Source organism: Teleopsis dalmanni, chromosome 2, assembly GCF_002237135.1.
Source record: "Teleopsis dalmanni isolate 2A chromosome 2, ASM223713v2, whole genome shotgun sequence".
Taxonomy (NCBI): domain Eukaryota; kingdom Metazoa; phylum Arthropoda; class Insecta; order Diptera; family Diopsidae; genus Teleopsis; species Teleopsis dalmanni.
Window position 1 is genome coordinate 225,771,480 of NC_051847.1, and position 21,315 is coordinate 225,792,794.

General features: G+C 29.3%; 2 protein-coding genes across 2 annotated transcripts in view; one reads left to right on the forward strand and one right to left on the reverse strand.

The window, feature by feature from the left end:
* Positions 1-21,315, forward strand: part of LOC119679929 (autophagy-related protein 16) — a gene marked incomplete in the record, with an annotated part of 196,052 nt that overhangs the window by 155,221 nt on the left and 19,516 nt on the right.
* LOC119679928 overlaps positions 1-21,315 on the reverse strand; it is a 91,382-nt gene that overhangs the window by 62,178 nt on the left and 7,889 nt on the right. Inside the window, exon 2 of the mRNA XM_038092521.1 lies at positions 4,135-4,233. The gene's annotated coding sequence lies outside the window, so the exon portion shown is untranslated. The remainder of the gene's footprint in view (positions 1-4,134; positions 4,234-21,315) is intronic.

Sequence of the window (21,315 nt, forward strand, 5' to 3'; positions counted from 1 at the left end):
TCATAAAAGCTTTTTAACCAGGATGAGAGAGAAAACTAGAATTTATAGCATAAAATATAAAGAAACTCCATTCCACCCTGCAGGCTTGAATAAAGTTTGTCAAAAATTGAGAAAACTAAACATTTTAACTTCTTAAAATTGTATATACGTTTATCTAAAGTCTTAAAAAAAAAATTATAATTATAATAATATATATATAACTTTGCGCACAATTTTTAATCCATAACGCAATGTGATATTTTCTCCTAGATGGAGCATAGAGTCTCTGTTATCAATTTAAATTGAACTTGCACTGCTTCCTCCTCAGTTTTTTTTAAGTAAATATTCCTTCAATTGTTTTTTATTGAAATGAGAATACTTCAATCAGAATACCTCCTTAGAAATCCTAGCTATTCGACTGGACACCAATTTTTCTTATCTATATAACTGGTTCGTTGTGAAACTAAAATTGATTCTTTTCTCTGCCTTCATTACGCTTCTTTTAGGGAATAGATCACAGTTTCTGTACAATGATGTCAGTATTTTTATGTTATTATATTTAATCTCTCAAAATAACAATAGTTTAGACAAAATAATAATTTTGTCCAATGATCCTATTCCCCTGTTGGCTTTGTTTACGTTTTAAATAAATTTTGCCATTACTCTCTGGAGATGTAAAAATAAATCAAAAATATAAATCTATCCCAAGATATAAATAATATCTACTTGCTTTCCTGTACAGGTAATATATTGAAAGCACTGAATTATATACGATATTTCTCTTTTCTTTATATCAGGGCTGTCCAGATCGGATGCGATGGCAGGCCAATACTGTACATATTGTAGGACCGCAGAAACAAATACATATGGTCATGGTTGTTTTCGACAAAAATAAAAATACGGTTCTAATGTTAAATTTAATGTTAAATAAAATAATGTAGAGTTTTACTAGTACTCCAAAAGAAAATTTGCGTAATTGTAGTAGATTATAAACATGTCATTAGACGCAGGTCGTACTTTGGACAGCCCTGCTTTATATAAATACTATATTATGTATAACATTTCTCTCTTCTATATCTATAAATTCTTCTAAAGTCCTGTACATTTTTTTTCAATTTGCAAGTTTTTTCGCTATCCATTACTTGTCTTATGGTATTAGGATTCTATTGGCGTAGTATATTTCTTCCCATATTTTTGCTATTACAATTTACTTAATTACTTTCTGTTAACTAAAATTTTAACTTAAACGTGTCTTTAATCTAAATGTTCTCTACTTAATCATCTAATTTAATTTCTTAAATTGGATCATAATCGTGTCTTTAATAGACATATTCTGCTCCTACATACCACGTTATATGTATCATTTTATAAACTATTTTCTTAATGTTGTTTATTACAACCAATATATGAAATAAATAATTTAGTTATTTTTTACTTAATAGACCAATTAACTGCAACAAGAAAAATTAATTAAACTCTTGGCAGTTATTTAATTACATTCATTACTTCAAAATTATGTTCGACATGCAACAAGTAGGAGTATCCGCGTTCGCTCAATAATAACTGAATTTTATGTTTCTCAACATTGTTGTGATGTTGTCTGTTGTTATGTTGCTATGTTGCTAGGCAATGTTGCCTTGCCATCGTAAACAAAATCAATGGCAACTTTAATAGCTGTAATAACTGCAATATCAATGACAATTTTGAAGCAACAATTACAGCATAAAGTCAAAACTAGTCAAGTCATTGCCACATGCTGTAAACCACTAAAGAAATTTTATTTTATTGTTGTTTTGATTGTTTTTATTGCTTTTACTGTTTTGCGCCAAATAATATTGGTTAAGAATTTTTACACTACTTTTTTTTATTTTGTATTACTGGTTACTGCTTATTTTTTGCGATTCACTTTATTTACTCGCATTATTTTAAGAGCTTAGTTGCTCTTACTAAATTCCAAAGGGGAAACTACAACTTAAGACTTTTTTCTTCTTACCATTTCATTTTTATTGTTTTTTTTTTATTTCTTATGAATTTTGTGGCAAACTTGATTTTCTAACAGTTCTTTTCGAATTCTGCGTTAACGTTTATGTATTGCAATTGCTGCAACGCATATATGCGGCATGGAGTAACCAATATGCAGCATCAAATGTGAGCAACAGTTGAATATGAAGAACTTGTTACCGCATGTTCTGGCTAATATAGCTCAGTGGCCGATAAGGATTGTGCCACATACGCTGCACAGTTCTTATGGACAGTGATGCTAAGCATGACTAAGTACACATATGAATTTCATAGCACGCAGGCCTCCTTATCTACAGCGTGCATGCATGCAGCAATGGCAATTCAACTTGTTTCTGTTGCTGGAAGCTTTTCGGTTTTCTCATCGAAAACCCAGTTTAGATAGATATTCGCGGTTTGTGTATTGTCAGTAGGTCGTTGTGTTGTTGCAAATGCTTTTTAAATCAATGCAATTGCTTACATATGCCGCAAATTTACGAAAAGTGTACGTACTTTATTAAAATGTGTTGCTAAAATACATAAAAGTGGTTCAGCCAATATTGCCTTGGGAACCAGGCAGCTGTATAAGTTCGACATTTTCATAAAAACAAATTGAAATCAAAAAATAGTATTTTTTGGTAAAATTTATGCTGCTTGCTTTGGTAGGTGAGACTTCATAGTGTGCACAGCACGCTCTTTGTGGGGTCAAATGCTGCACACAGCAAGCGAAAATCGGAAATTATAATAGATTTGTTGCTGATTTAGTTAGATTACAAGCGAAGAATGCTTAAAAACTTAATAAAAAATGTGCAATCAAATTGAGAACATTCAAAATTCATAGAAATTTTAACATATGCGGACATACGTGATTGCAGCCGCGTAACAGCAGCAGGCGTTTAACAACACACACTGACCTTATGCCCACAATTCGTTTTACTTTCTTAACTGTTGGAGTTGTGTTTACGTTACTGGCAACCACCTATGCCAGGCATGCCACAAATGCTGCATTTAAAACTTCAATTTATTTGCTGAAAATGCCAGCATTATTGGCTGTTAACTGTTCTAGTTAAAGATCGGGTTTGCGCAGTTGATAAACATTACTTCTCTACAACTTTGCGGATTTCTACAAGTTGCAGGATGTCGGTGATGAAAATTAAATTATTTTTAAACTAAAACCATTTAAAATGTTGTCACTAAATTATTATTTTGCATATGACAGAGTGAGAGAAAGTTGATCCAAATGAAAACTTGTGCGAATTTTACGTGGAGAATTGTGAAAACTTTACTATGCTTTAAAAAATTTCTAATATTAATAAATTTTAGTTATATTTACAAAAGTGGCAATAATCTATAAACAGATTAACAACAGCACATGATTCAATTTAAAGCAAATTGGCAATTCATTATAAATTATTATCCAACATCTTACGATAACCACATAAAATTTTGTTTTATTTTGGACAGCTGACTTTTAATTCATCATTCACAGATGTGTATTCAAAGTTTACTGATCACGTTTCGTTAATAAAGTAGAACGTGTTATGCCTCTTAAGCAACTCATTATTTCCTATTACTTACTGCCATCGCACAAACCGTTTCAGTCGATCTTATCTATGGTTTGGCCTAACCTAATCGCTTAATTAAAAACGTAATGTGACAAGCAGCGTGTAATGTCACTGAGTTAAACATCTTACGGTATTTGCTTTGGTTTCATCCGATGATCCGATAACGTTATTCATTATCAATAGACTAATGATGTAAAATGTCCTGCATACCAGCAGCAATGCCAAATCAATTAAGAACATTAAATGAAGCTGACTTTGATTTTGTCTATCTTCAAATATTGTTGCAATTTTTTCTTTAATAAGATTATCCGGTTAAATCTTTTAATGATAGTATTAACCCACTGACCTTTATTAGCCTCAAAAATATTGTTTTATCTAATGTTTTTCTTGCAGTTTTGTACAAATTGTTAGCACTTTTGTGTGTCTCGATTTTTATTTTAATGACCACAACAATTTTGGCATCAAAATGAAAAACAAAATGAAAAACAAAAAAGCCATAAAATGACAGTTTTGCTGCTTCAGATAGACACATATACCTCAGATATATCATCAGCAACTTAAACCACATTAATTACAATCAAATTAAAATTACCTTTAATAAACGTAGTTGTCGCAATCAGTCGCTAATGCTCTTTTTCTTTACGTTTTGGTGCTACGATCAAGATAAGAGAAAGTGTGTTGATATTTGTATCTGAAAAGACATTAAAGAGTACGATATAAAATTTAATTTATATGCATTATTTTTTACTAGATTTTTAAGTATAGTTTTTCAGTAACCGTCTGCAATTAGAAATGAGTAATTACTCAAAAAAATTAAAAAAAATAAAAAAATAAAATAAATTCTTTATTTTGACAAAAATTAGGTCAATAATTTAACGTTTTACTTCATAAAATGTTTTAAATTAAAATCTACATAAGATATTTTACATTGATTAACAAAAAATACTAAATACAGTAATCAATACTTTATTTACTTAAAGAGTAATACAAGAGTCAAGTAAATTCACTGTATATATATTGCTTATTGATCACAGAAATAAAAGTCAAACAATCATATGAGTACATTTCTACTTTTATGTTATATCCCAGAAACTTTTTCAAAATCATCTCTTGATAGTGTACCCTGATACCCTGATTGTTAATCCCATGCTCATAATTCTATCATGGCTTAAAGAATATTATATGTTACTATACATTATCATACTTCATTGTGCCGACACATGTTGTGACATCATTCTGGGTAACCCTTATCTTATTGATACTAATCACAAATAAATACATATTTTAGAAAATATTCAATTTAATTACAATAAGATACAATATATCAATTGTATATATGTACAATTGTATATATATACAATAGATATATATCAATTGATATATGCACCTAATGAATGTGTAAATAAACGTTTACTTATTTTTACTTTAAATTAGATTAGTATTTAAATTAAATATTGGAAAAAACAAAGTTGAATCGGTTGCATTGTTCAATATAGCATAGTCAGTCTATTTTGCTTTATGAGAATATACAAAGCTAAATATGGTCAGATATTAATCAGATTTCGTTTTAGTTATAATCTGTGGAAATCAATATATATTTTACAAACGACAGATTCTTCTTACGGAATTCAGACTTGCATGGTTCAAAAATATATTTATTTTATTTAAAATTTTGTTATTGTTTTCTATACAGCACATAACAAAAAATATAAATAATACACACAATGTGGTATATTATCACTACCTATACTGTACTATGGTGGTGCAAAACTTTCACTTTTCATCTTTCGATAATTAGTCTGTTAACAAAAACAGTCAAGGGATTATTGCAAGTTTTTTTTAAAGTTCAATATTTTCAGCAACATTTAACATTGAAAATATTTACAAAAAACATTATAACATTATTTGTTTATATATCTATTTTTTAGTGCTGTTAATCAGCACATTTTGTGTATATTATTTTATTTTTTCTATATTTTGTTTGTTAATTATATGTAGTGATGTTAGTTGGTATTGTATAAATGTGTACACGCATATTGAAGCAAAATTGAGCACTGACTGTAGGCAAAACTGGAGTTGAGAAGTTAGAATTGATAAAATTATAATAAAAATTAACTTATTATTAAGAGTGTTTTTTTCGATTTTTACTGACCTATTTTGTCAGAATGATATGTTTAATGTCCGACTTAATTTGATAAATTTTTCTTTTATTATCTTTGAGTCACATGATTTAGTAATCCTCTGGTTTTTAGAGCTACGACAAACAAGCCCTTAACTTGTCCTAAAGGCTACAACATTTGTACGATGTCTGAATAATTTTTTAATATTAATACACATACTTCCCAATCTAATATCCAATACCAAATATATTGGTTTTAATATATTCCAAAATTTTTGTGAGTTCTGACAACTAAGAACTATCTAATTTGTACTTTGCTTTGTATTGAGAAGGATATGAACAGCTTTTTGTGCACTGTTACCTCTTATTATCAAATAAAACAATTAATCTAAATCCAATTTATTATGAATCAATTTCATTAACATGGAATTAACAAATCGAAAGAAACTAATTTCCACTTTGTAATTAATTCGATTTGAAAGAACACATCTTTTTAGTGGATAGTAGGTTAATTGCATTACATTGGAATTGGAATTGTTTGCTTGATACTCTATGAAAATACGAACGTCAGTCGCTCCATTAAAATGTTAAAATGTTAATTTGTATTGAAGAGATTTTTAGTGACAATTGCAGAGACATTTTAATTGAACTGAAAAAACCAGACTATTAAAAAAATGCTGTCAACTAATTGAAGTTAACGAAAAATGGTTAAATTGAAAAAAATATGTTCTCAACTTTAACTCATTTAATAAGAAAAGAAAGTTGGTCCAAGTATTTCCAGAGCCGAACTGCTACAGAACACTTAAAGAAATTGACATATTTATGCGCACAACTTGAGAAAACTGTAAACTGGGTTAAAAGGATGAGCCGCTGTTGTTGTTACTGTTGTTGCTTGTGGCACTGTTGCTGCTGTTGTTGCTGCCGCATTTGTGGTACTTACAGTATTGTATTGTTGTATTGTCAAGTATTTATCTGTAAGTTTTCTGTGTAGCATATGTTTTCAATGTTCATTTATTTATTTTGTTTTTGTTTTTGTTGTTGTTTTTCAAGTTAGATAAAAAAATAAAAATGCTAATATTTGCCACGCGAAAAACACATTTTAAGCAACTGCTATGCCAACAGCAACAATGTATCTATTGCTGCAGCTGATATGGTTGCACTACCGCCGGTGCTTTGTTTGTTATTTCGGCATATATTTACAATTTTCATTTGTATCTATTTATTTAATTTTCTTTATACTAAAACTTTATCTGTACTAAATGCTAATGTTGCATGTGTCATGCAGCAAACAATGTCTTGCAGCATTGATTTTCTAAGCAGCGCAGCTGATTAAAAAATAAATAAAATTAATATAAATAAAAAAAATTATGAAAAAGAAAGTTTTTTGTTGTGTATTGTGCATTTTATAAATAATAAAACCGTAAAATTATAAGAATTAATTTCGATCGTCTGGCAAATGATCACACAAAAAAATGGCAAGTTTCTGAATTCACGTTGTCTCAACTTTATTCTACCACAAAATCTAAATTCATAATGTAAATTTTTTATTTATTGACTTTTATTTATTGATGTGAAAAAGTTCATTGAACGTAAAGCGTTGAAAGTATCTCGAACTGCCAATATCCTTTTTCTTTTTATACGATAATTGTTACCAAGTTCGAATTTAAATTATTTTGATATGCAATGAGTTAGGTCCGTCAATTTTTTTTCTCTTTAAATTATACAAAAACAAACTTGCAAAGAGGTGAAGATATAAAATAAATAAAAGAATTGGTAACGTTTTTGTCATAAAAACTAATTAACATAGAAATGTTAGCATGTAAATCAGTAACAAAAGTAGAAACATAAACATCAACAACAATAGCAACAACAATAACAACGTGAAAGGTTTTCTAACTGTTATTTTGCAAAGAATTTAGAATGAATTCTTTAAAATTTCGTCAAAACTAAATTTGAATGACTATTAGTCATTTTTAGTTAAATTTTAAAAAATTATTCATTTATAAAAAATTCTATAAATATTTGAAAACTTAGTTAAATTTAATAATCGTACAACTCTTACATTTAACAACTATTTCTTTTATATATGAACACTGCAGTGTTTATTCTAATAATTGCCTTAAGATTCGTGATCCAGTTATTGTTACTCCTCAAAATAAATTAATAATAAGAGCAAATTGACTATTATTTTTAAATAATTTTTCAGTAAAAGTCAAAGTGCAATTTAATTTTAATTAATTTTTAATATATCTTAACCTACATTACACTTTCTTGTTGAGGCTCAAAAATGGTTTAATACATTAATTTCTATGGAACTGTTGTCAGTTTATAAAAAGTAGTTTGTTTTTCTTTATACTAAGCCTATGCTGGTGCTGATTAAAATATTCCCCTATGTATGCCTATGAACTAATGAGCCTGGCAGACATCTCAAATATAGTTAATATAAAAGTAATCTTCTTTATCAACTGTTGATTGATATTTTAAATATTAGCAAAGAAGTGGAAGATTTGTCACTAATAAAATCAACAAATCAGCGACGATAGACCTATTTCTTTATAAAGTACACCCTGCAGAAAATGGTGATAACTATAGACTGCCTCCTTGTCAGCATAAACAAATTGAAAAAGTCTTGCTTGTAAAAAACCATTTAGTTAACAGTTAAGTATATAAACTTATTGAATTGAAATACTTTAGTAATTAAAATAAATAAAATAAATGTATCTTTATTTACATTATATTTTCTAGTTGGAACTCTATATGGAACACTAATATTTGATGTTTTAACCCATAGTGTGTAGTCGGTTATTATTGCGAAAAGTAAATTTATTATTTTTAGAATCAAGTATATCAACTACTTTTTATCGCCGTCTTAAATACATGATCTGTTATTGTTGCCTTATATCAAAAAGGTTTCCTCATTATTTTGTTATTTTATATTCGTATTTTAGCAATGATGGAATGAAAATAGTTTTTAATTGTTCTTGACAAAATTCAAAATAGCAAAATCTATAAAATATTGAATCTGTTCCTATTAATACTAATATATATAAATCATAGATGGAGAAATTATGATGCAGTAAATCAGTAAAGATGTCTTCTTAGGACAACCATTAGGAAATTTCATAACGAATTACTATTTAACATGAGAATATTATATCGGTATAAATTAATTTATATGAAAGTTATACTACTTATTGAATTTATAACTTAAGTTAAAATGTTGATTATAATATAAAAAGTAGGGTATTGGCACAAAAGTTCAAATTAAAATTGAATATAGCTTGGGTAATAATTTAATAAATAAAAAAATTGGTCATATTGGTCATAAAATTGTAAGTGGTCATATTCTAACTCAAAATAAAATGAAATCATATATTTTAATAATTTTATTATATGAAACGTTATATTTTATGATTATTTACGACTAATTTTATATTTTTCGAAAAGTTTTCAACACATGCTTACTTCTTACTTCTTGTTTTTATTTTTTATTATTATTTATTTTTATGTTATTTATGATGTTCGTATTAAAAATTTAAATATTTTATATATACGTGTTTCTATTAATTTGATTTTATTTTAACTTTCTTTCTTGAGAAAAATAAAAAAAAAGAAACGTGTTGGTAAAACTGCTAACGGCTTAACACCACATAAACTCATTCATAAATGATAATATTTTTTTTATTTAGTTTGTATCTGCAATAGAACAAAAGCACAAATCTCGGAAAAATCGTACTCGTATCTCTTAGCGGAATGGCTGGAGCGACTACAATTCTTTATACTGCATCTGTGCAACAGTAACAAATGATGCTATCTTAAAGGTGGCCAAACCCAGCCTAGCCTTTTGGTGTTCAAAAATGAATCAAAACTTTAACTGGTTTTAGAGTTGCTTTTAATTTAACACTTAAGCGGCAACCAACTGTGCTTTTGTTAGAGTGCCTAAATGACCCCAAGCCAGGAAATCAAATCACATCTCCATATACACTTTCAAACCCACATACATACACATAGTTTCGATATGTAAGATATAAATACTTTTTATGCGATTCCTCAATATCAATAATGTAAAAATTTAAATATTATTTTAAAAGATCTTATCACTGTGAATAAAATCTTCTTGTATGTATTGCTTATATATTTAAATTCCAATTATATATAGTATTTGTAAACATTAAATTAATTTCATATAATTTTTATTTTTCCCTTTGGATTTTTTAATTGCGGATTGCTTCGAAACTGTGTAGTATTTTTGGTCAATTTTAGTAATGCATTTCTAGCATTGAAGTGTCTTGGTCTTTTATTTCGTACTGAAATTGCTACTATGTGTAAATTTGCTAAATATTTTTATTACAATCATAAATTCACACTGACGATCGTTTAGTCTTATATATCCCATCAGTGATTTTCTCTAACTACTCTTGTTACACTTAAGCTATTTGAACGTTAATTTACACCTTAAGTCTTGCTGCGTTACTAAACAATTTCAGTATTTGCCATAAAACTATTTGCGTGTACACACAACCGAGTAAGCCACTATCAATTGAGCACTTAGTCAATGTCAGCCACGAAACTGGCTATGAATATTGGGTACTCATATGTCTGATAATCACCGTTGACCCAATTTTTGTGTGGCTTTTAGTGTAGCGCTTCCTTTGTACAAAGCGGTTGCAACAGGTCTTAGACGAAGTATAAGAAACTTATAATATAATTAAACAAATAGAAAGACTTACGGGTATACCTACAGACATACAGACAGATATACAGAGAGACAGACAGAAACTGGCAGGTAAACTAACAAACGTTTGAATGGTTGAGTGCTTAAATAGTTCTTAAGATATCTGCCAAAGCAATTGGTTAAACGGACATACACTTTATTAGGCGCATAATTGTGTACAGATACATCTTTGTCCGCAAGCAGATATACCACTTAAGCTTTCTCATAAGTATTTTTTGATTACTCGTTTAAGTATCTGCTTTTCATTACTTCGCTTGTCTTTTAAATAAATTTGTTTATTGTCTTTCTTTTTTTTTATTTTTCGTTTATTTTGTTTGTTGATATTGTTGCTTCACGCAGTCGTCTCTTTGTTTTGATTCTGTTACCTTGTTAGCGGCAAATTAAAATTTCAGTGCTTTTCAGTGCTGGAAAGTCTACAGCAGCATCAGAGAGCGGTAACGTTACAATATCATAGTTCGGTACCGGCGATGACGATGGATCACACAGACATAAGTTTGACATTTGTGAGAATATTTGTGGTTAGAGTTTAACTTGTAGTAAAGTATCTTGAAGAAAAATAAATTATCAGTAATTAACTTCGAAGCTGATTATTGATTTGTGATTCAAAATAAAACATAACGAACTTCTCTGTTCCACCTTAGCTTAAAGAGTTTTTCTTTTGAAAATAACTAAATTTTTATGATTTTGTTTTTCTACCAGATAGAGCTATAAAAGCAGCTAAGCAGCTAATAAACGATAAGAAATTAAGGATAGTGTTTCTTTCTAGTTTGTTGGACTTCTAAGCTAGAAATTGATTTTTCTTGGTGCATCTTTAAAATCATTAAACTTTAAGGCTCTAGTGCAAAGTAATTAGTTGAACAGTATTAGGTGGTGTTCAACCATTTAATTTCAATTAACATTTAACTCAATTTAATGGATAGAGCACCGTGTTTTCGTATACGAGCACTGCATTATTTTGAATAATTGCATCGATAGTAACTTGAATACACTAGTGACACACTAAAAGTGTTTTGAGTTTAAATTATTTAGTGTCATATATACTGTGAATATATAATGATGTTTATATTTTCTAAAACTAGTTTACTTCAATATAGTTTACTTTTTTGTGTCGTATGCAAACTTTCGCTTATATTTGGTGTAGCAAAGTCACGAGTGAAAAAATTGTTTTATTGCAAATAGTACTCTTTGCTGAATAATTAATAATTGTATATTTTCCACCAAATGTGAAGTATACTTAATTTGTTATTAAGTTTTGCGATATACATTCAAGACAAACAACATATCTTAGGGTTTCTTTCACTCAATCATATTTAACCAAATTAAATTTTCAGTGCCTAATTGCACTGCTTATAGGCATTAAAAGTGACTTGTTAGGGTGTATAAGTTTGAAAGTACTTATCAGCTTAAAGACGGTTAGTCTTAGATCAGAGCCTAACCTAATTATTTAACTGTTGCTGAAATTTATGAATTTATGAGTCCTAAATCGACAATCTGCATAACTTTTCACATGTGATCTATTCTACAACAATCCAACAACTCAGTAGAATCTGTTAACAGTTGATACAAAAGGCATGTCTTTGCAGTTTGTATTGCAATTATTATTTTTTTCGCTGAAATTCTATTGCAACCTGTGATCCATTTGACCTTGTTAGAAGTACAGTATAAAATATTGCAGCTGACTCAATTAAATTGCTGATGAAGTCATAAAATTCTTTGCCTATTTTTCTTGTCTGATTTGTTTGCTGCGCAAGAGCACGATTTTTCGGCATAAATCCTTTATAACTGGTGCAATCTGTATTCTATGAAGTATTGAATTATGAATTATGCCATACTTAGTCATATATTGCGGCAATATCATATTTTTGCATAAATTGCATAAATCTAAAGCACTAACAGCAATCAAAAATGTAAAGTGTATGCGTCGTGCGGTTCGGTGCTCTTACTGCTTTTTTCCTGCGGTTGAACGCAAGCAGACTTGTGAAATGTTCCTAATCAATAAGCACATAAATAAGAATGCCGAATTCCTATAGCAAATCTCCTAAAACTGGCATAGAAAAATATCTAACAACGTTTTTGGGGGCAAATATTTTTGTGTTGCATTTGCAAATTTATGCGGGAGTCAATGCAACGGACAAAGCTCTGTACTGTACACTCTGTACAGTAAATGTGTATGTGTCTGTGTGTTGTTTAGCATAGATACAATGCTGTGGTCTGTAAGTGCAATCGTGACCCAAAGTGTCAAGGCAGCAGTTTCGGTTGGTGAGAAATTCATAGCTTTTAGTGTCAGCGAAAGCGAATAAACTTAAAATATATTGAAAGCGATATACCTAAGCGATTGATTTTTTTGATATTTATGCTAAATAATTTTCGCCTAAAAATTTTTACATAAATTTTTGAGACTTTTCTTATGAGGATCAAAGAGATTGTGTAGTCTGAAAATGGAAATATTTTTTCCCTTATTTTAATTTATCTAAAAATAATTTCCAATTATTTTCATTTTCTCAGCTACATTTCGAGCCTATTTACTTACACACTGTTTTTTGATATTTTTCCAAATTTAAAACCACTTTTAACCAAAAGGTTTATAGTAGTCAGTCAGCTTTAATCCATAGCTTAAGCCGCTTTCCTTTCGTTTCTATATCGCTACCTATTTACATAGCTGCTGTCATTGGCATTGCCATTAACATTTCGATTACCATTTTTCGTCTTACTAATCAAGCTTGTTTGGAGCCTTGTCCTATGTTGATGTCTCGGCTTGTTTTGCACGTGACATTGAATAAATAAACTAATGAACGCCATGGGAATGCAGTTAGTTAGTGATTTAGTAGTTCTCTGAACTGAGTTAGTAGATGCACAGGCTGAGCTGTATGCCTTTTACATTGATCTCTCTGGCAGGAACCACAACAAAAAACAAACAAAAAAAAATCCAATTTCAACTATTTCTGTTGTATTTGTTTTTCAGATTTTTGTTTTCTGTCTTAAGTACTAAAATCAATGAAAGTCATTTGGTGTAATGATTTTTTGGTACTAGTTTAGCATGTCAACATGATTTGTAGTTGTTGCGTTCCAAACTGTTGGAGTGTGTTCGTTTTTTCGCTGTTGTGATCATGTTAAATGCTGTGACAAAGTTCCATAGTCAATACGTTTTTACGCCTTTTTCTGTACAACAGAAACGTGACTCTGCCTTTACTCACCAAATGGACAATGGACTTACTGGAATGTTTGCAAATAAACACAAAAAAAAGAGCAAATATATACTATTTTTTTGTTTGTTTCAGGAACGCTGCTGTAGGTGTGGTGCTTGAATTTTTTTCATATATATATATATATATATATAAATATATATATATAAAGATAAATTGAAGCCAGCCTTAAGGGTTTTATGATAGATAAAGTCGAGCTATTTTATTTTACGATTTTATATTTGTTTAGATACATTTTATGTTGCTGGAATGTTGGCTTAGGCATTCATTTGCATTTGCACTTTAAATGCTTCAAACCTTGTTTATCGTTTTTTAAGGTTTTTATTAATAAATTTAATGACTAAAATATAAACAATTCATTCAATTATTTTAAACTTTCTGCTTTTACTGTGCACCTTTCTATTTATAAATAAACGATCATAGAGATTTGTTCGGGGTTACGAAATATGACAACTTAAAATTCAATTAATTAAATAAAATAATAATAAAATTTCGTTGTTGTAATTTACTACTGTTCAAAACGATTCTCTGTTGAAAACAGTAGTGTGTGTTTGTGAGGAATATACTAGATTTATATTTGTTCTTTAGTTTCTGTGTAGTAATAAAAAGAATTGCTATAATTTCCATTGTACAGGATATTTTTCTTTCCCCAAATACATTACTAATATCTCTTACAAAGTAGTATCGAGAATTTTAAACTTAAAATATCTTAAGAGATTTCTCCTGCAATGATTTAACAGCGGTATAACAGTGACAAATATTAAATTACAGTTGAGTTCAAATGCATGTGGGTAATTTTAGAAATTTCAAAATTCATGTTTTATAAATTAAGCGGCAATAATATTTAATGACATTGTTTTATAACTGAAAATATTATTGCAATTTGTGTTTGCATGTGTTTGCAGTATAATAAATAATTGAGAAATAAAATTTTGAGTCAAAGTCAGATAGTGTTCCAATTTTCTATTATAAGACATATAAAAACCGTTTTGATATAAGAACGCAATCCAGAAATACCAGTTGCTTCTACAGATTGGAAAACAGGAAGAAACACCAACAGAGTACAACACATAACATTGAACGCTGCAGCATGCTTCGGTAGCAGCTTTAACAGATTTTTTCAGCAAAACCAGCGAATCCAGGCCAAGTCAAAAGTTATTGCAGCAGTTGCAGCAGCTTTCGCAGATGCAATTTTCTTTCCAGACGAGTAGAGCAAATTAAGAAACACATCGAAAGCATTTAAAACATAATGACCAAAATATTATTTTTTTTTAAAGAAAATATCAATTAAAACTAATTTAAATTGAATAAATTAATTTTCAATAAAAATACGATTATATTAAAGTATCTTTATGCGAACACTAAGATGAGCATTTATCTGACGAATTAATATTATTAATTATTTTTACGACTTTTTTTTGAAAGCTGTTAAATTTATGCGCATTTATAATTAAGTAAATTCCTTTTATATTTCAATCAATTTTATGCCCACAAAACCAAAAAAATCTCACAGATGATTTTTTTTTGTTTTTGTAATTTTGGCGCATTTTTAGCAATTCAATGAGAAGAAAGTGTTAACCATTCATTTTAGTGGGTCAATGAAAGAAAAACAGGTTGAAATTCTTTAGAAAAAACAAAAACAGCAACAAAACCAGAAACCAGAAAATCTTAAGTTTCTGAGAAATGTATATATGTTTTTATCGTTGTTGTTGTTTTTGCTTTATATGGTTTTACGATTTTTTATTAGACAATAATTATTAATGTACATATTTGTCAGGCGGTTGGAGTCTAAAAGCCAGTATGACATTTATGGTCAAATTACATAGCAATAATAATTGTTTCAATTGCTTTGTAAAATTACTTAACTGTTTTCGAAAAGTTGAATGTAACATTAAAGCAAATTATGAAGTTTCAAACACTGTCATCTTTGAGATAATTATGCTGAAACAGCAATAAAAACAACAACAGCCTAATGTTGTTTTAATTTTAACAAACGAAATTTTTAAGATTAACATTAAAATATATTTTTGGATCATATCACTGCATATAATTTTTATTAACAATTATGTTTCATATTTATAATATATGAAACAAAAAACTTAAGCAACAAACTTTAAAGTGGAAGGAAATGAAAAGGTATGGCAGAGAAGATTGCATGTATTTTAGAATTTTGATGATTTACTCGATGAAGGTGGTTTCTGATATTAAACCGCTTAACAATACTATAATCATTATAATAACAGCCAAAGCACAAAATATGGTCATTCACACAATAACATGGCCTATGGTACTATCATTAGAAGTAAACTAGTCTTCTCTACATCATTTAGTAAACTATTTGGTTTTCACTGAAAACCTCAACAGCCCTATTCATTTGGTTTAGCTTTTATAATTCTGAAAAGTATCTTTCCAAATCTGGAATTAGCCGGACAGTGGCATAACTAGTGCTCAATTGTTTATAAATCAGAGCTTTTTATTTATTGATTGGAATAGTTTTACAAAATTACAATTATTTAAGAAAGAAAATCGTAATGGTAGTATCATAGGTGGTAGAGATAGAAATGTCTAAAGATGCATTTAATTTATTTAATGTAAGTTATGTTTGCATTTGAAACAAATGAACAACGGAATAGTTTATAATATTTTCTCAACCTAGTTTTAAAACATTCTGAACAAATTTAGAAATGCAGAGTTTAACCCAATTATGCTTGCATGTACCTAAATATCATCTTGTACATATAAAGACATCTATAAACCGTGTACATAAAACTAATTGCACATTAGACAATCTGTTGTATTACAGACTCCATAAATGTTGTTTGTTGTTTTCCACCAAATAAAGTAAACAAATAATGACACCACTTATTCTGCAATGGGAAACTGCACCAACAACCACAAACTTGGCTTAAATATGCAGTGGTTGTGAGCTAGAAATAAAAGAAAAGGCAAAATGGTAATTTGTTTACACTTGGAAACAAGAAAAAAACCATTTTAATAAAATACATATGTACTTCGTATATATGTGCACATTCATTATTATCTGTTTGTAATGTTAAGCTATTAGGCACTAAAGGGCACTATTCACTTGTCGTAGCACAAGGCACATACCAACCAGTTGGGCATAACCATTAACGATTTGTACAATTTGATCACATCATTGCGGGTACTTAAGAGTGTCTAACTTGGTTTAGCGTTGAAATGAATAGTACAAGCAGTTACACTAACATCGCGAACAGAGATGTTAACAGCAGCACTTTCAAGTCAGCAAGTTGCAAGTGTCAGTATGCAAGCCACAAAGTAAATATAAAAACAAAAAACAATTTGCAAAAGTGTTTCGAAACTTTTCCTTCCATGCAAATATGGGCAACTTAAGATAAATGATAATGAACTTGCAATAGTCAGCTAGCAACTTACTTGCGATGTGCGATGTCCATCCACTAAATTGGTGAAGCCTAATGCAATAAAAATATTTATTTTGACCACAAAATTGATAACAATTTGCATAAATATGCCTTGCTTAGTAACCTACATAGCAAATATCGATACCAAAACAAAAAATATTTAAAAAAATTTGCAAAGAAAAAATAGTTGAAACTAGCAACATAAAGTTTACTTGTTTGCTGCATGCAACATAACATGAATTGCACAACAATTTTGCAGCATTAAGCATACAACACATTTAGTTTAATAAATAATGAAATTCGAAGGTATAAATTAAAGACAAGACAATACATCTTCAGTAAACACGATACAGTACAGCACTGCATCAGCATCAGCAACTGCAACTACAACAGCAACAGTAACAGCAACAACTCAAGTTCTCAGCAATTTTGCAACATTAACTACAGTTGCCAATGAATTTCGTGAAAATTGAATACTGCTTTGGCGGTCAATCGGTCGGTATTATACACAAAAGATTTTTTCCATAAAACTTTTTTGTGTTTTCAACTATTTTTTTTTTAATTTAAAATTTTAAACGTAATTGTCGACACGCATATGGGGTCTTCGATCCGTGAAGTTCGTAGTTCGTCAAAGACTTACATAAAAATGCTCAGATATTCGTATACCCAGTAAGCGTACCGAAGGTAATCAGAATTGAAACTGGGATAATAACATCACGAAAAGCTCATTGCTGTAGATTAGGTTTGTTCTGTAGATTTATATCAATAATGTTACATAGAAGAAGAAAAGTCCAAACTTACCAAAAACTAATGAAATCTCTAAAATTACACATAAAATACTTGTAGTTGTTATTTTTTGTGTAAGTCATTAAGCTTATTAACATTATATCTAATATATTATTAAAGTAAATGTTTGCAATTTGTTTTAATTTTCTATATGTTTAAAATGTTAGAAAATAATAACGGTTCAAACAATTGAACTATTGCCTACTACTTTACTACTTCACTACTTTCGTATTAAATTTCATGAAAGTAGCAATTATGTGATTTTATTATGTACTAATGTACGATGGTTTAGTCGTTGTCATCGCATAATGATTATGGAGTTGAACTTTAACTGAAAGGTCAATTGGTTCATTTATAATGACAGCACATCTCATCAAGTAAAATTAAATTAAAAAATGATTTAAAAATTTCTCAATTGAAAAACACTAAATATATATAAGAAATAATCTTAAGTTGAAATAACTGCGAAAGAATACCATATTGAATATTCCTTAGAGATTAGAGAAATTTAATATTTATGTTTGATTTACAAGTGGGTTGTGTAATATGTCAACTACAAGGGTATGTCTGCTATATAAAAAATACCATAGCTTAAGTGCATACTATGAAAATGCCAAGGCACAAAAGTCAGGTTTGAATTTTCTTAAAATGCGTTTCCTATTGTTAGACTGAAATATTGACTGCTGGCTGCAAATTTGTAATGATTAAAAATAAATAGAATGAAAACTTCAAAGTTTTCAAGCAGTAGAATCAGTTTCTTGACATTTGAGTCTGTATTCCGCCCCATAGGTTTTGATCTTTCAATCTTATCGTAGAATAAAAAATGTGTGCCAGTGGCGCAGAGGCACTGTGACCATGGCTGATCATTTATATTTCTTAATGTAAGTTAATTCACAAAATTTGTAAATGTAGTAGGATTTTGATAAATACTCTAAGTCAATGTAACTATCACAATTGATCTTTAGTCATGGTGCAAATCTCCCAATTTAATCTATTTTATCTTAACAATTTAAACTTTTATGTGCATCATAAGTGTGATGCTACTACTGTTTATCTTATCTACTCTGTAGATTTGTTGGGATCATTATTCTGTACGATATTCACTACGAGCATGAATCACGAAAACACCTTAAAATATGCAGTTGATAAAGCAATGATAGAATTTAGTAAATCTTCAGCCGAAACATTGTATTGTAATAAAAGTTTTTAACTTTGCCATATCCGAGAAATGCAGAAACTTAGGAATAAAGGAGACTTCAGGACATCTATGTTTATGTTTCTCTTATATCCTACAAAGATGTTTCGGGAATGGGGAATGGAGCTTTAAGTATTCCTTAGATTTACAAAAAATGTTGAATATCTTTCACGATGGCTTATACAAATCTGCACAATATTAAGCTCAATCTGGTATATATATCAGATACACGTAACTCAATCTAATTCCAGCAGTAACGTAATTCAACAATGGAAACCTCTAAACCTCCCTGAAACTGGACTAAACCATCACTTAATAGGACTGAATTCTAAAGATTCTTATGTAGAACGACCGGTAAAATGTGACGCAACTACCTAAAACATAGGTTAGGAATATAAGTGCCAGCCTAAAGCACTTATAACTGATGCCAAAACTTTAAAACGGTTTATATTGTTAAACACTAGATAGTAGTAAAATAATGAAAATATTTGGTTTACCACACAAAAATTTAGTGCAGATATGAAATTTATCAATTTAAAATATTACTACAGAAGGACCAACAAAGAAACGCAACTTATTTTAAGCAGTTCAGAAACATATTCTATCAATCATAAAAGAGATAATAAAAATTTTTATATCTTGCATTTTATTGCGGTTATTTATGATGTCATAAAGAAAATTATTTATTCTTTAAGAAGAAAACTTCTCCAACTTGTAGAAAACTCTTAGAAAAAATAGCATTAGTGAGCTAAGCTTTTTTAAAAATAAAATGCTCGGCGTGGATGAGTAGAGAATGTAGCATTTTCATATCATTTTCATCAAAAGTGACAATGGATAAGGAGACAGACTCACAATTTGCACTTATCATCGTTAACTTTATTAACATAGGATGGACTCATAAGTGATATATAAAGTATTTGGATAAAGATACCAACAAAGTATCCAATACAAAGGCTCGAAATGACATATTGCGAAGCATAAATCACATTTATGTACAATCAACTTCGTACGTCAAACTTAATTTATAACGGATCTTTTGCTACTGTCATTACGTATCGCAACGAATGCAAAAAATGTGAAAAATATAAAAACATAAATAAGCATCTGTAAACATAAGAAAAAGACATTCAACTTTTTAGTTTCTTTAATTCAAACAAAAATATCTTTTTTCGCATATTCATAACTTCGGCGTTTAGGCACTGTTAGTCACAGGTACGCAATAACGGGTTAAGTGACTTCATGTTGGCGCTTTACGAAGGCAGCAATGACCTTCAGTATTTTCAACATGCTAGTAAGTCTATAGTACCAGTAGTCATGTCAGATATATAGACGAGTAGTATAGCATTTGCATAGAAATATGAAAATGTCTTCATATGTGTCTGTGATTGCTTACTAGCTCGTACTTAACATTACAGTGGTACATTAAAATTTTCGTGATTGTTCTCAAAGAGCAAGAAGGGTTTTCCGCTTTGTAATTCTATGAGTTTTTGACATGTTGTACTGCCGCCCTTTTGTGGTTCGATATGCTTTAATGATTTCTGCAGCTTATTTTGCTTAATAGCTACTTTCTTTTTATTGTTTATAAATACTTGTTGCACTTAATAAGCTTTCTTTGCTTTCATTCTAATCAAAACATTTTGGACAACAACTTCTACATATTCAGAAAAAAACACAAAAAACCAACGCCAGAACTTTTATGCTTCGTTGATTTTCTTCAAATAAATTTCGAAATTTTAATTTTGAAAGCTGTTTGAACTGATATTATGATATTATCTCATCTATTTGTAAACACTAAAACAAACAAGTTTCCCGAACAAGAGTCCACAGCAAAAACACATAAAGTCAAACAAATTACTTATTTAGAACATTAAGTGGACAAGCCAATTGACTTGGCTTGGAAGAACATAAGCCACAAAACTGTAGTAGCTTCGCTTACTGACTGGCTTGTTCTTTTGATTATTTAATTTAGTAGAAACATTTTTTTTTTTTTGGTTAAATAATTTTATTATATTTTGTTTATTTTTTGTTTTTATTTTTGCGAACTTCCGCTACTTGTTAGCCTTTTATTAAAATAATAAACAGCAATTTAAATGCTTGCGTATCTTACCTACGACGAGAGGTTCTCAAGCATTTCACAATCTTCTGGCATTTGAACTCACTCTTGACTTTTTAACTGCCAATTAAAAATTAAATATTGTAGTTGAACTAAAATATAGCAGAAGTTGGTGGTTAATCCACAAGCACCCACAATTTGATTTACAAGCTGAGAATTTTATTATGAAATTACTTGATTTCCACCAGATTATGGTTTAGATTTGCCGCCATCTCTTGTGC